Source organism: Cupressus sempervirens, chromosome 10, assembly GCF_028749045.1.
Source record: "Cupressus sempervirens isolate cs-2001-9-10 chromosome 10, ASM2874904v1, whole genome shotgun sequence".
NCBI lineage: Eukaryota > Viridiplantae > Streptophyta > Pinopsida > Cupressales > Cupressaceae > Cupressus > Cupressus sempervirens.
Window position 1 is genome coordinate 155,864,984 of NC_143127.1, and position 6,426 is coordinate 155,871,409.

The window sequence follows — 6,426 nt, forward strand, 5'->3', positions numbered from 1 at the left end:
TCAAAAATAATGTAGCAAATCAATTTCTCTAGAAAATTTTGTGCTCTCCATTACCTCCTTAATCATATCCACCACCCTCCAAGAACCTCACATAAAGACATTGAATCTCTTCCAAGAAGAAAAAAAATGATTAATATAGCTATTTTGTTTGTGTGTGTGTGTGTGGAGAGAGAGAGAGAGAGAGAGAGAGAGAGAGAGAGAGAGAGAGAGAGAGAGAGAGAGAGAGAGAGAGAGAGAGAGAGAGAGAGAGAGAGAGAGAGAGAGAGAGAGAGATATTCATATTCATATACATATACATGTGCATGTACACTTATGCATGCACGTATACACATATATACATGCATATATGCATGGGTATATGGTGTAGAAGCACCTGAGTGTACCAAGAGGTCAAACATCATAGTATGATAAATTTGATTGTTTAGTTATTTATGATATATGTTAGTCCCCCTTATGGACCCCCCATTTAAATTTCAAAATCAAATTAGTCTTCCTATTCAGAATGGTTAAAAATCAAGTTTGTGTCATTACATAATAATCTTCTACAAAGAGAAGCATTTCAGAGATTATTATATTCAAGTTCAAATGGTTTCACAAAAAGGTTCATCAAGTTTAAACACAGGTCATTGAACCCCTTGAACTAGTTAAAGGTTCAAACTAGTTCAAAAGGTTCAGAGTTTCACCAAGTTCAGAGTTCATGTTTGAATACTTGACTCATCAGTTCAGATAAATTGGTTCAAATAAGTTCAACAAGGTATAAAGGATTCAAAATGGTACAATTGTGTTCATTCATGTGTGAACTATTTCAAAAAAGTTCACAAGTTCAATGGTTCAATCTGGTACAATTAATTTTGGTTGTTTAGCAACTTCCCTCAAGCTCAAAAGTTATTATTCAAGATTCACAAGCTCCTCCAACATTTCTACTAGGTGAGAGGCATATGACTAGGAGTTGGTTAGCCTTTACAAATAAGGCAAAGTTAAAGAAAAGAAAAAAGGAGACAAGTTTTTTCAATATAAAGAAAATATTAGAGGAATATTAATTTACTATTGAAAATATTTTTTTTAAAATCAGTCTTGCACGAAATGATCCAAATTGTGGGGGAAATTGAATTTTTTCTTCATCAAATTAGCATGCATCAATTGGGAATAAACTTTATAAAATGGTGTCCTATGTTTTAAATGGAGAAAGACATATATTTGCTAAGTGGAATGCATGATTTTCTCATAAAAATAGTCATATTGTGAGGGGCATAACTTTCAAATCAATCATTGGATCATGCTCAATTTTGGATATGTTTTCAAAACCCTAATTATATAAATCCTCACAAAATTGATTGTCAAATTTTGGATAATTTTGTGAGATATGAATGATTGTGTGCAGCACTATCAAAACTATCGATGATAGTCATTAAAGGATAACAACACCTCATCACCAACATGTGTTTCCTATCACTTTAAGATAATGTTTGATTTTAAATAATATAATGTATGTCAAGGGAGATATGTCACATGTTACATGTATAAAAGCACACCTTATATGCTCATGACATTAAAAAGTTATGATGAGACAAAAATCAACAAGGATAATATTCTATTTCAAGATTCAGTTATCAAAATTAAATCATTCTCTCATGAAACTTATTTATTGTAAAGGTTTGACAAGGAGAAGGGTTCCGATTCTGGTAAAAATACTTATGTGTTGTAGAGGAGAGGAAACAATTTTCTACATATAATTATAACCTGGGGAGAGTGCAGATTTTCTTTTTATGCAATTGTTGAACAAGTTATGAGTTTGTGAGCTCACCTTCTTTAGGTAGTGAATAAATGAAGGAAGCTTTTGTGAATTTTTTTATTGCTCCCTTTAGATTATATTGAATTGTATTTTGGATATGATTATTTTCAGCACCATTGGCAAATGTAAGTTTAGTTGATTCTGGAACTTAGTTTTCAGATTAAGCTAGTTGTTGAAAGGGATATGTACTCTTTGTGCTTTCCCTTTTAAGTTGTATTTTGTGAATTTGATAAAGTGATCTATGTGTCAGTTTCTTGTGTTCATTTATCTTTGTTTAGGTCTTTCACATCTATTTTGTGTTTACTGGTAGATGTTTGTGTACCTTATTTTATTTCAGGTTAAAAGCATTGATGTAGTTAGTTTTGTAATTTCATTGCAAATCTTGTACAAGGAGTTGTACCCATGATAATTCATAGGGTGCTTATGTATTCCAATTGCAAAGCAACTCAACTATTAGTAGCATAATCTTGTCTTCTCAATCAAGCATTTGAGAGTCATTTTTAAGGTTTTTTTTGTAAAAGACAAATATGTTTACTAAAAATGTATTGAGATCATACAAAGTGTTTGAAGTCATAATATGTCATGATACAAGTTATGTAATACAAGATGTATAAGATGTATAAGCTGTCCATTCAGGACCTAGATTGGTCAAAAGATCAGAATGATGTAACTCTGCCATTGTAACGCCCCGCCAAGGGATCCAAAAGAATTAACCTAAAGTTTTACTAAGTTTGCTAAACTTTTTTTTTTTTTTTAACAAGAAGTATAACGTACACATCAAACACATAGTAGCGGAAGCAATAACATGTAATCATTGACAACATACATTGTAAGTTACATTTCTTAAAGATCCCAAGACGTTGAGTCACGTTTAAATCCACTACACAAGTCACAAGGTATGAAAGGTTTAAAAGAATATACATATGTAATAATAGAAATACATCAACCTCCATGAATCCATGATACAAAGTACAGTAAAGATATATACAAAACTATTCACCATACTTGATACATCCATACATCCATAATGATAAAACATCTATCATAAAATCTAACCATCCATCATAATAATCCAAGAACATAGTGAAGGTAAATGCCAATCACGAACACTCCAGCCACGGTGACCATGGAACGGATCTCAATGGTAAGAGTAAAAGCACTACCACCCGACCGCGTGGAACCTAAATGGTCCACTCCCATCGCGCTGAGGAGATAGTCTCAAGTCCCAAATAGGATAACAAAACCTATAATCATAAATACTCTCTAAGTCTAGGAAATCCTATAAGTATGCTAACTCAAGGGTTCCTAAAAAGATCGACATCTAAATCCCAGAGGTACCACAAGACACGTAGGAAACCTAATATGCAAGCGGGAAAGTGTCATCGCAAAAGTCACGTAGAAGTTACCCGAGCAATCCCTTAGGAATCTCGGGTCCCTACTGATCCCTGCGGCCATTAGTATCCTCTCGTACTGACGAGGCATACTATGGAATGCAAGGTCGTAACCAAGCGTTCTCTCTACCCCATCCTAGTCTGTACTAGCACTCAAGGCATGGGAGAGAACATACAATTATCTTATTAGGTTCATTTTCCCTTATTTAGTGTAAATGTTTTCACTTATTAAAACAACTTACAATGGGTTACTCCAGGCAGCCTCTTAGGGCCCCGATCCCCATTGCAAGCCACTTCCCAACTCTACACATAGATAACCTACCCTAGGCTCATGAAATCACAAATCAAGAATCATAATAAAATCACCTCAGTCCTATACAAGCAACTAAAAAACATCATAAAAGATAAGCCACAAAATTACATCAGTTCTTCATGAGCAACAGATAAGCATCCAATAATAATCATATGATCACGACAGTTCTCTATCAGCAACTGAAGGCATCAATGATAAATCACAAAATCCAATGGTTCTCCAATGAGCAACCAGAAAGTATCCCAATAGTAAATTACAATACTGATTGAAGACTCCAAAATGGTCAAGTCAAAACATGACATCATCAAGAACATAACAAACACTTCAGTCCTCTCAAGCGACCGAAAAGCAAACCAAGTATAACTGATCGAGACTCAAAAATGGTTATCAAATATAATTGATCGAGACTCGAAAATGGTTAAGTCAAGTATCTCAAATACATACACCTCAGCTTCACACAAGGAAATTGGAAAGCAATAACAAACAGTAAATACATCCATCATAGAGCTTACTATCACATTACCTTGGTTGGTTTGAAAAGATCGAGAACAAATCATCATAACATCACATTCACAACCCCGAGCCTCTGGGGACAACCTAAACTGGTCAACGCTAAACCAACCCCATAACACTCAAACATAAACAATATATAGAAAACATCATAGTCTCACAATTGGTTTTGATTTGAAATATACAGTTGAGTTAAACAATAAGGTTTCAATTTTCAGTGTTTATTTTCAAATAAAAAGTTTTATAGTTCAATTTAATTGACTATATACTATTGAGGTTTCCATTTCTAGTTGAACGTATGTTTTAAACAGATAGAACCCATAGTTCACCTTTACAAAGTAACCCGTTCCTAACTCCAAATGAAACACCTAATTACCCTTAATTGATTTTAAGTCAAATTCCTAAAACAATCTAAGGTAATAATTAAATTATTAATAATCCTTGTTGATTATAATAATCTGAGCTTCCATTAAAATCGATGTTATAATATTAAACTTGCTTACACAAATATTCGATTTAATTAATCTTAATTAAGTCAAACTATAACTAAGATTAATTAATGATACATAAAGAATCATATTATATTTATTAATAATTTATTTATTTATAAAATTATTAATAAATAATAATAAAATTTCAATATAATTTAAAATTTAATAATTTTAAATTATCTAATAACAATATTAAATAAAGTAATTCTATTTAAAACGTTTTTTTTTTTTTTTTAAACGATTTATAAAAATTTAAATCGTAATATTATTTTTTTTAATAAAACAATGGCATTTTTAAAGGCCCGCCGGCCTGCCGTCGACCTGCGGCCGCAGGTGTTACTGCTACCGCAGGCAGCAGTACCACCTACTGCGGCAGCGTGGGAAAGAGTGTGGGGCGTGGGAAGTGGTGGCCCCGCCCCACCCCAAATATATTATTATTATTATTTTTTTTATTTTTTTTTTAAACAAATCTCCATTTTCGATTTTAATAAAAGTATTAAATAATTAATTTTATTTTAAATAAGATTTATTTAATTTTATTAAAACAATAAATATATATATATATATATATAATAAATAATGTTTATTTTAAATTTAGTTTGATTTAATTTTCATTAAGACAATATCCTCCAAGGAATATATATATATATATATATATATATATATATATATATATATATATATATATATATATATATATATATATATATATATATATATTTTTTTTTTTTTTTTTTTTTTTTAAAACTTAGAACTTTCAGTTTTACATTCAAAATCCTTACCTAAATAAATCTTAATTTCTAAATCGAGAAAACAAGGGTTCTAATAATTCATCCAGTCTCCATGGATACAGAAATTATTGACGAACAATTAATAAATTCACAATATTGAAAGCTTAAAACTTTCATCACAGAGAATTCGGATTTACAAATCCCAGACACGAAGAAGACAGGAAAGGATAATTGCGTATTTAATCGATAATCAACAACACAAGACCCTACCTGATCCTGATGCTATTATGAAATCCCCTGGAACTGCAAGAGAATTCGCTCCTCTCAATAACCTTCTTCCCAAAATCTTTCTTTGGTATTTGCCTTCTGAAAATCGCTTCCAAAAGATGTCTCCCCAAAATTTTCCGTCCAACTTCGTATCTCCCAAAAATTGCCGTCCAAAAACGTGTCCCAATTCGTGTCCCCCAAGAATGAACCCCCAATGTTGTGATAAGCAAATTTTCTCCTCAAACTGGAGCACTTAATTGTGCGTTCACCCGAGAAGACTCTTTGCACAATTGAGTTAACTCCAAATTAACCTTTATTATCTTTTCTTATTCTTTTGCATTCAACTTTCATGCACATTAAGTTGAATTATTAAATAACTTTATTTAATATTCCACTTGACTTCTATTTTTAATCTTTATTACTTTTAATCCCATGCGCACTTTATGAAATTAAAGTAACATTATTATTTTCACTTATTTTATCTTTTAATAAATTTCTTTTATTTAATCTTATGCATAAGTCATGCGAACTAGAATCTTTTATTAAATAATTATATTTTCACTTTTTAAATTATTTTAGAAACTAAATTGATAAAAATATTTATTAACTCAAATAATAATAATATTTAGCATTTATTTAAAAATGAACTCTAAATATATTATTATTAAATTAACTAAATATTATCACGTTCTAAATTTAGACTTAAAGCTTTTATCTCCAAATTTAATTCTTTTATTTAATTAATTTCTCAATTAATTAAATATTAAAGATATCATAATAATTCTCTATTAAATTAAATCATTAATTAATCTTTTTAATTAGACTTAATTAATAGAAAACACATCAAGGACTCATATAACAACATACGAAAATCCTACATAGAAAAGCATATACTAAATCAAAACAAAAAGGGTTATAATCACGAAATTAC